Source organism: Ochotona curzoniae, unplaced genomic scaffold (assembly GCF_017591425.1).
Source record: "Ochotona curzoniae isolate NIBS_2020 unplaced genomic scaffold, NIBS_Ocur_1.0 contig_1071, whole genome shotgun sequence".
Classification (NCBI taxonomy): domain Eukaryota; kingdom Metazoa; phylum Chordata; class Mammalia; order Lagomorpha; family Ochotonidae; genus Ochotona; species Ochotona curzoniae.
Genome location: NW_024464939.1, coordinates 16792027 through 16802986, shown reverse-complemented (window position 1 = coordinate 16802986; position 10960 = coordinate 16792027).

The window sequence follows — 10960 nt, the reverse complement described above, 5'->3', positions numbered from 1 at the left end:
TGTTATAGAGGAGACAGGCATCTTCAGTGTTAGGCTAAATGCCACACACACCATTTTTTTAAAAGATGTATTTATTTTTATTGCAAAGTTAGCTATACAGAGAGGAGCAGAGACAGAAATATCTTCCATCCACTGCTTCACTCCCCAAGCAGCTGCAATGGCTGGAGTTGAGCCAATCCGAAGCCAGGAGCCAGGAGTCAGGAGTCTCTTCTGGGTCTCCCACATGTGTGCAGGGTTCCAAGACTTTGGGCCGACCTTGACTGCTTTCCCAGGCCACAAGCAGGGAGCTGGATGGGAAGTAGTGTGGCTGGTATTAAAACCAGCTCCCATATGGGATCCTGGCATGTTCAAGATGAGGACTTTAGCCACTATACTATCACGCTGAGCCCCTACTCCCACCATTTTTATAAAGAGTCTTGCACATGGATGGCAGGGCCCAACTACTAGCTGGGACTGGAACCAGCACTGTGCTATGAGATGCTAGTGTTGCAAGAGGAACCCTAACCTTTACACTATGATATCAGCCCCAATATATAATATAAAATTTATAATATTGGAAATTTCTGAAAAAACCCTAAATTGACAGTAACTTTCTTATGTTTTGACCTGATTTTAAAATTTTATTTATTTCAGAGGCAGATTTACAGAGACAGAGAATCTTCCATCACTCTGAAGCAGCTGTAATTGCCAGACCTGACCCAATCTGCAGCCAGCAGCTTCTTCCCGATATCCTACATGGATGCAGGGGCCTAAGGACTTAAGCCATCCTAAAGTCTTCCTGTTTTTCCTGGACACAAGCAGGGAGTTGTATGGAAAGTGGAACAGCCAAGACACAAATTGGCACCCATATGGAATACTGGCACTGCAAGGCAGAGGACTGGCCTGAAGATTGGCCATGCTCCTCCTACTAGCTTTCATTTTTAATATGAATAATTCTGATCAATGTTTTGTTGTGTCTGAGATACTGTTGCACTGAGATTGCTTTAAAATCACATTTTCAGTGGTGAGCACTTGATTTAGTGGTTACGTCACACTGCTTGGGCAGCCCATCTCCTGCACCAGGGAGCTTGGATAGAATCCTGGCTCCTTTGCTTCTGATCCAGCTTTTGGCTAAGCACATTCCAGGTGATGGCTCAAGCATTCAGGTCCTTGCCACCCATAGAGGAGACTTGGATGGTATTCTAAGTTCATGGCTTCCAGCTGGCCTTTCTCCAGTTATTAGAGGCATTTGTGTAGTGGGAATATAGATGGAAGGTTCTGTCTCTGCCTTTAGAAACACTTTTTTAAAAAATCCTACTCTCAAGGGCCAATGTTGTGGGCTGGTGCTTTGGCATAATGGATCAAGTCATTTCCTGTGACCCCAGCATCCCATAGAGGTACTGGTTTGAGTTCCTGCTGCTCTACTTCTGACCTAGCTCACTGCAAATAGGTTCCTCGCACCCATGTAGGATGGAGTTCCAGGCTCCTCATTTAGATCTGATCCAAATCTGGCCATTGTGGACACCTGAGGAATGAACTAACAGATAAAAACATGTGTGTCCCTTTATCTGTGTGGTACTGCCTTTAAAAAATAAATGTTTGATTATGTTTACATAGGATAAATGCCAACATGGGTCACCTATTAGAGTGGGGAGGGTTCAGGAATGAGGGAAAGTGGATGAGACAATTGTTTTCAATCTCTTCTCCCCTCCCCCGCCCTGTATCTGGGGAAGAAAAGGGAATAGGGCTGCTCCTAGCAGCCTAACCACATCAGCACGTTGGCATGAGGGATGGCTGCTTGGTATCATCCCAGGAGCCCTGATGTGAAGCATGTTCTGAAGGTTCTGCTTAAGTGATTTTGATAGCTCAGATGCTGTTGATTTTGCTGCTCCAGAGTTGAGGAAATCTTTTCAAGGTCCATTAGCTGGGTTCCACTCGCCCAGATACTTGCTATTAAAGTTTGGCTGGGAGAGCTATCCAGTTTGCTTTGCCCCCCATGGTACTAGACGTCCTTGGCCGGCTTCAGTGATCTGACATGTCTTCCAGGCACATCAGGGCATACCACCCACTGCACAGGCTTCAGCAACTGAGGAAGCCCAGTTTTGACGCATGCATTCCAAGGTTGGACCACAGATCCTGTGATTCTTCCCTGTAGCTGGAGTTTTTTTTTTAAGATTTTAAAAATTATTTTTATTGAAAGGCTGATATACAGAGAGGAGAGACAGAGAGGAAGATCTTCCATCTGATGATTCACTCCCCAAGTGAGCGCAATGGCCGATGCTATGCCGATCCGAAGCCAGGAGCCTCTTCCGGGTCTCCCACACGGGTGCAGGGTCCCAAAGCTTTGGGCTGTCCTCGATTGCTTTCCCGGGCCACAGGCAGGGAGCTGGATGGGAAACAGGGCTGCTGGGATAGAACCGGCGCCCATATGGGATCCCAGGCGTGCAAGGCAAGGACCTTAACCACTTGCACCATCGCGCCGGGTCCTGTAGCTAGAGTTTTGAGGAAAGCAGTTCACTTGGGGGGAATCCCCAAAGAAACCTTACCTGAGGTAACCCCAGACCTGCCTCCTTTGTGTGCTGGCCAATACATTGTCTGGACTAGTCCATCACCCGCATCAGCCTGAACACACATACTGGTGGTTGCAGTCATCTGGCCAGTTCTGTCCCCAGCTCCATCTCATGCAAACCAATGGATGCTGGGCCAAGTCGAACTCTGCCCATCACACCAGCAGGAACTGCAGCTTAGTTGGAGCATCTCCCAATAATCCCTATCAGGCCCACCTCAGCCTTGACTCCTACGTAAGCTGCTATGTGTAGCAGACTGGTCCAACTGATCCTGCACTAGGCTGTAATATACATCAATGGGTGTTGGAGCCCAACCAACCCTACTATCCAGGCCATTCATGCAGATGGGTTCTGATGCTCACTGGTGGGCACTGCAGGCCATCAGAGGGGTGCCCACAATTTCTATAATGGGCCCACTCCCAACCCTGGATCTTGCACTTTCCAGGTGGTTCTGCAGTCTAGATGGATAGGACTTGCCCCCATGACTCTGCTTTTTAAATGAAACAGGGACTGACACTGTGGTGCAGTGGGTTATGTTGCTGACTGCAGTGGCATCAGTATCCCATATAGTTTCTGGCAGAGTCCTGGCACTTCTGACCGATTCCTGTTAATACACTGGGAAAGCAATGCAAAATGGATGACATGTGGGCCCCTGCACTCACATGGGGGACCGAGAGAGAGGCTCTTGGTTTTAGCCTGGACCAGCCCTGGCCATTGTGACCATTTGAGTGAACCAGTAAATGGAAGATCTCTGTTTTTCAATCTCTCTGTGTAACTCTGCCTTTCAAATAAAAAATAAATCCTTAAAAAAAAATAAATTTTTAAAGAAGTCCTACTTTCCTATCCCTAATGTGCTTAAAATAAAAATGGAGATTTTACCAATTTTTAAACATTTGTTGACATGAAGATCCTAGTTTTTCCCTCTACAAAATTTTATTAATAGGTTATCAAGGGCCCGGCAGTGTGGCCTAGCAGCTCAAGTCCTCACCTTGAACGCGCCAGGATCCTGTATGGGCGCCAGTTCTAGTCCCAGCAGCTCCACTTCCCATCTAGCTCCCTGCTTGTGGCCTGGGAAAGCAGTCAAGGACAGCCCAAAACCTTGGGACCCTGCACCTGTGCGGGAGACCCAGAAGAGGTTCCTGGCTCCTGGATTCGGATCGGCGCAGAACTGGCCATTGCGGTCACTTGGGGAGTGAATCATCGGATGGAAGATCTTCCTGTCTCTCCTCCTCTGTGTGTATCTGACTTTGTAATAAAAATTAAAAAAAAAAAAAAAAAATAGGGCCCGGCGCGGTGGCGCAAGTGGTTAAAGGTCCTCGCCTTGCACACCCGGGATCCCATATGGGCGCCGGTTCTAATCCCAGCAGCCCCGTTTCCCTTCCAGCTCCCTACCTGTGGCCCGGGAAAGCAGTCGAGGACGGCCCAAAGCTTTGGGACCCTGCACCCGTGTGGGAGACCCAGAAGAGGCTCCTGGCTTCGGATTGGCATAGTATCGGCCCGTTGCGCTCACTTGGGGAGTGAATCATCAGACGGAAGATCTTCCTCTCTGTCTCTCCTCTCTGTGTATCCGCCTTTCCAATAAAAAAAAATAATAAAAATAAATCTTTAAAAAAAAAATAGGTTATCATGCGAAATGGTGTAGTATGGTGTAGTATTCCTGGGCTACTAGTGTTTTATTTAGGGTTTTTTTTTTTTTTAAAGAGAATTTTTACAGATATTTATTTTATATAGTTTTTGTATTATTTTTAAAAGGCCAATGGACGTTGTTTACAGACAAGGACAGACTCTTCCATCTGCTGGTTCACTCCCTGAAGGGCCACTACAGCTGGACTGAGGCAGTTACTGCTGGCTGCGGAGCCCAGCCACTTGAGCACTCACCACTACCTATGGGGTTTGTATTAGCAGGAAGCTGGAACTAGAAACCGCAGCAGGAACTTGCACTCAGATGCTTGCGGAATGGTGTAACCACAAAGCCAGACAGCTGACCTTGACCAAGTATCTGCATGATGAAGCTTGCAGCTTTCAATTTGGTTGTGTGACAGGACATTTACTATTTACTAGAGATGTGAGAAAGCCATTTTAATTCCTTAAGTTACTCATATGCATTTTCTTCCTGATGCTGCCTGACTAGGAATCTTTAGTCAATAGATTTTTTTTAATGATTTTTCCCTTTTTTTCTCCCAAATTTCATTCATGTATTTGAAAGGCACAGAGAGAGAGGGCAGGAACGTTTTTCCATTCCCGTAATGGTTAAAGGCTGGAGTTGGGCTGACCTGGATGGAGCCAGGAGCTTCTTTCCGGTCTCCCACACGGCAGCAGGAGTAAAAGCACTTAGGTCCTTCTCCAGTGCTTTCTCAGGTGCATTAGCAGGGAGTGGATCCAAAGAGGAGCAACCAGGATTCAAACCAGTGCCCACACGGGATACACCAGCACTGCAGGTGATGGGTTTTCCTACCACACCACAGTACTGTAGATTTTGACAAACATGTATTAACTGTTGCAGGTTTCAACAAAAACATTTAACACTCCAGAGGCTGCTCAAAAAACACTTTAAGTTCTGAAAGCAGACCAACAAATTCTTTGAATAATAGACCTACTAAGGATGATGTCATTTGAAAAATTATGTTATATACGTATTTTTAAGGCATTAACAGACTTCATGCATTAACTGTCTAAATGTTCCCATTTAAAAAAATATTTATTTTTATTCCAAAGTCAGATATACAGAGAGAAGGAGAGACAGAGATCTTTCATCCAATGATTCACTGCCCAAGTGACTGTAACGCTGGTAATCCAAACCAAGAACTTCCTCCAGGTGTCCCATGCAGGTGCAGGGTCCCAAGGTTTTGGGTTGTCCTTGACTGCTTTCCCAGGCTACAAGCAGGGAGCTGGATGGGAAGTGGGGCTGCCAGGATTAGAACCGGCGCCCATATGGGATCCTGGTGTATTCAAGGTCCACGGCATCGGACCCTAAATGTTCCCATTTTAACATAATAGGGCTCATTTCAATAGTTTAGCAAATATGTTTCGCTACAATTTAAGTACCATGTTTGTTCTTAACCTGAACTACAATTTGGATTTACAATCTCATTGCAGATTAGTTTTTGCCCTTGGACTATCATTTAAGTTTTGCCTTGGATTCTTGCTTAAGATTAAAAAAAAAAAAAAGTGGGGGGGGGGAACATATTAACTGATGTGAATAGTGGCTGTTAAGAAATTAAACACACATATTCAAAAATAGATGAAAAAAATTATGGAAAGAAAAATTTTCCTTGCTGAAGAAACTGTATTTTATAATCCAAAACAGCCTGGGATTCCGTAGGGGTGCTGGTTCATATTCAGGCTGTTCCACTTCCTTTCTTAACTCCCTGCTTATGGCCTAGGAAAGCAGTGGAAGACCGCCCAAAGGCTTGGGACCCTGCACTCGTGGGGGAAGATGCTGAAGAGGCTCCTGGCTCTGGATCGGCTCACTTGGGGAGTGAACCAACGGGTGGAAGATATGTTTCTCCTTCACTCTCCAGATCTGATTGCTAATAAATGGTTTTTAAAATGTATTATTTTCTTTTAAAGATTTTTACATTTTTATTGGAAAGTCAGATATACAGAGAGAAGGGGAGAGGAAGATCTTCCATCTGATGTTTCACTCCCCAAGTGGCCGCTAGAGCTGGGTCAATCCGAAGCCAGGAGCCAGGAGCTTTTTCTGGGCCTCCCATGCAGGTGCAAAGTCTCTAGTCTTTGACCTGTCCTTGACTGCTTTCCCAGGCCACAAGCAGGGAGCTGGATGGGAAATGGGGCTGCAGGGATTAGAACCGGTGCCCATATGGGACCCCAGTGCATGCAAGGCAAGGACTAGAGCTGCTAGGCTACCATATCAAGCCCAAGTATTTACTCTTAAAATTTTTATTTACTTTTATTTTAAGACAGAATCGCAGAAAGATACCCATCTGCAGGTTCACTCCTCAAATGGCTGCCAACATCCAGAGATAACCTGATCCAAATCAAGCCAGGAGCCTGTAGCTTCTTTCTGGTCTCCCACACGGGTGCAAGGTCCTAGAACCTGAGTCACTCTATGCTGTTTTCCTAGGCCATAAGTAGACAGCTTATGGAGCAGCTGGTTTGGAATTGGAGAGGCTGGGCACTGCAAGCGAAAGATTAGCTTGATATGCCACAACGCTGGCTCCCTAATGTGTTTTGAAAATAAAGGTAAAAGTAGAGCCTATACATCTCAACATATAGAATCTAGGTCAATTATATATATTTGTTTTATTAATTGAAGTTTTCAGTTCCATAATTTTTGTTTGGTTCTCTGAATGATTTACTCTCATTCATGTCTCCTCTGGTTTTCCTTACTTCTTTTTTAAATTTTTCATTACAAAGTCAGATATACAGAGAGGAGGAGAGACAGAGAGGAAGATCTTCCATCCATTGATTCACTCCCCAAGTGGCCACAATGGCCGGTGCTGTGCTGATCCGAAGCCGGGAACCAGCAACCTCTTCCAGGTCTCCAATGCAGGTGCAGGGTCCCAAAGCTTTGGGCCATCCTTGACTGCTTTCCCAGGCCACAGGCAGGGAGCTAGATGGGAAGTGGAGCTGCTGGGAATTAGAACCGGCGCCCATATGGGATCCTGGTGCGTTCAAGGTGAGGACTTTAGCCGCTAGGCCACGGTGCTGGGCCCACATAATCTAGGTCTATTATAAGAGTATATTTTTATTAAAAATCAAAAGGAACTTGAAGCTGACACATCTGTGTCCTGTATGATAGCAAGCAAAAGCACAAAGCCTACACAACTTAATAAGCAAGGACCCGAGGTCTAAAAAAGGAGCTGGCAGTGTGCCAGCTGGTTTAGTAAAGCCACTGCCTGGATGCTTACACCCCATATTAGTGTGCCAGTCTGAGTCCTGGCTACTCCACTTCAGGTACAGCTCTCTCATCCTGTAGCTCAAGTATTCTAGTCCCTGCCAAACACAGGAAACCTGAAAGGAATTCCTTACTTCTTTCTTCAATCTGCACAGTCCTGGCTGTAGTGGCAAACTGATGGGTAAATCAGTGGGTGACAAATCTGTATCTGCCACTCTGGCTTGCAAATGCATCTTAAAAAATTTTTTTTTTAAAAAATCAAACACAAGGCTTTTCTTGTAGCTCAGAAAGAAAACCCAAGTAACTATTTCCCAGGGAAATAAAAATTAGTCTTGAGTCGAATATGATAGCTTAGTGGCTATATACCCTTGCTTTGCATGCGCCGGGATCCCTTATGAGCTCTGGTTCGTGTCCTGCCTGCTCCACTTCTTTTCCAGCTCCCTGCCTGTGGCTTGGAAAAACAGTAGATAGCTCAAGGCCGTGGGACCCTGCACCCAAGTAAGGGACCCGCAGGAAACTCCTGGCTTCAGATAGGCTCAGCTCTGGCCATTGCACTGCTTGGGGAGTGACTCCGCGGACAGATCTCCCTCTTGGTTCTTCTCTCTATATATCCGACTTTGCAAAAAAACTAAATCTTTTAAAAAATTAGGTATTATTTAAGAGTTCAGCCTAAAAGGAATAAAATCTTATTGTAAACATGATTGTTTGGAATCAAACTAGATTAATGTGTTGTGAATAAAGCACAACACACATAAAATGAATAACAGACTTTGATATGGCCAATCACGCTAAATTTAGAACTGTTAAATCTGGATAAAGTTAAACTCTGTTCCTGTGTATAAACTGTATGAAACTTCTTCCTCTTAAAAAAGGAACTGTTAGGTCTAGACAAAGCTGTAGAAGTAAAGTTAAAAGCAAGGTATCCTCATCTGGGAGAAAAGCCTCGAGGTAGACATTTGTTAAGGAAATAATGTGCAGAAAAGGCAAATATACTTGGATTCTGAGGATTACAACATGGCAAAAACAACTGCAGCTCCAGATAAAATGGAGGTCACTGGCGACCACATTCCCACTCTACAGGACCTTCCCCAATGGAAGCTGGCTGGCTGGTTCAAAGGTCTCATCTGCATTACTCTTATTTCCCATTTTTCTCCTGTTATTTATTCATATCTCTCTTCCTTTCATGTGATAGTGTTTGTTGCTACTGTAATAGAATGTTCATACGGAGTTTTCTGATTAAACAGTGCACTGATAAAGACATGTTAGAGCAACAGAATCTACTTGAGAACAATTCTACATAATACCCAATTCCTAGTGTAGTGGGTTCCCACAAGTAACAAGTTTTACAGCTAAAGTTGTTTGGCTTTACTTACTTCATCTTAAGTATAGCTTCGTATGTTACTGTGGTTTAACATAACCTGCTGTCTTCTTTTGGATTTTCTAAACACGAGTTTAAGATCACAAATAGTAGGTCACAGAATTCAGGTATGATTAGATGGGATTTTGAAAGATCTGTATTTCTGTGCTTGACTTAAATGGCATTAAAACTGTTTCAGCTTTAACAGAATTTTAGTACTTATCCATTCGGGTGTTTCTCATGTAACTCTAGTACTTAACTGCTAGGATTCTAACTCAATTGTGTAATGTTAGAATTCCTTTTGCTGCTGAAAACGTGAATGACGTATGTACTGTACTGATTGTTTAATTCACTTTTGTAAATACAATAATTTTGCACAATCTTTAAAAAAATAGACATCAATCTTCACATTGTCTGATTTCTCAGAATATCTGCATTACTTCTGAAGAATTGACAAGCTCAGTAAAATGATTCAATCCATCAAGACAAACCTAAGCAAAGCTAGATGCCTCAAAGTACTTGTGTTGTGATGAGCTGAATTTACTGCATGTAATAAACTATTTCTCAGTATCAATAATTACCCTCAAAAGTATTGGAAACTGGAAAAAGATTCATTAAAGACAATTAACCTAGAAAACATAATCTGGGCAGTACAAACATTAATTGAATAAAAGCCTTAATGGTAATAATATACAGAAAGAAAAACATCAAGAAGAGTTGCACTTAACTTGAAAACTAAGCTAGGAGCTGGCACAGGCTAAACTTCTACCTGCAGCACCCACATCCTATATAGGGCTGGCTCATGTCCTAGCTGATCCACTTCCCATTCAGCTCCCTGCTTATAGCCTAGTAAAGCAGCAGAGCACGGCTCAAGTTCTTGGGCCCCTGCAGCCATGTGAAGACCTAAATGAAGCTCCAGGATTCAGATCGGCTCAACTATGGCTGTTGTTGCAGGCATTTGGGGAGTGAACCAGTGGATAAAAGATCTCTCTCTCTTCCTCCCTCCCCTCTCTGTAAATTTCCCTTTCAAATAAAAAAACAAGTGATGATTTTTTAAAAGTAATAAGCTAACTACAAAATGGAGAGCACTGTCTCAACAATACACACCATCTTCACAAATTTAATCAAATCCAAATTCCTACTATTCAATCATACGGGAAGATGTCCTGAAGCAGTTTTGTGAAATCTTCAGAGAAAGAGAAAATTAAGGCTAAAAAGATCAAGCACCAAATGTTCCATCCATACCTTTCAGGCAATAGTCTTTATTAACATGCAAGTACCATTTGCCGCAAGATATACAGGTTTACCTAGTCTGTTTTATTTTGATGTCTTAAACTTATGGTTACTTTTAGATCTCACACATAAAGTAACCAAAGTTAAGTCTTATTTCTAGCTATCATCTTTACTGTTGAAATCATTATGGAGGTTTATAATTGGCATTATTTACCACCACGTAGCATAAAATAATTCTTGAATTTCATACATAATCTTCTATGCTAAAACACGTACCAGTATGCCCTAAGAAGCTACTAAACAAATGCAACTGATATTTAACTGCTTTCAATAAGCCAGACAGTGTAACATTTAGGTTTTCTAAGAGAAAAAATTACTTTTGTTTATGGTTTTTGAGTTTCCAGATTAAGCTACTCCAGAAGAAATAAACTAAAGACAAATTTATAGCTCCTCTGAGGCAGCTTTGTTCTACTATTAAGGAACAAAATACTAAACCGAACACTTCAGTGCCTCTGTTCTGACACCTAAGCAAAGATGCCCTGTCATCGGCTTAATATTAAAGCTGAATATTTTCACTGTGAGTTTGAGTTCAGTAGAAAACTCACTATCATTATTATAATTATTAGGACTTATTTTATAAATTAATAAAGATACATAAAGTACTATACCTAACTATATTATATGATGTATACTATGTCTTGCCACATGTTTCCCATATTTTACAACATTCCAATTGGATGGAGGAAGACTGGAATAGTTCAGGAAACTCTATAGCTTTTAAGATTTGAATAAAGTTCATTAAGTTTTTAATGAGTCTTTTAAAACATTTAGCCAATCAAAAGTGTAATCACAAGGGACTATGAAGGAAGAATAAAATAACTGCAAAGGAAACTATAATCAGTGAAGATACAGTACTTGAAATTTCCCCAAATGCACAATATACAAGATTTCTAAGACATGTTGTTT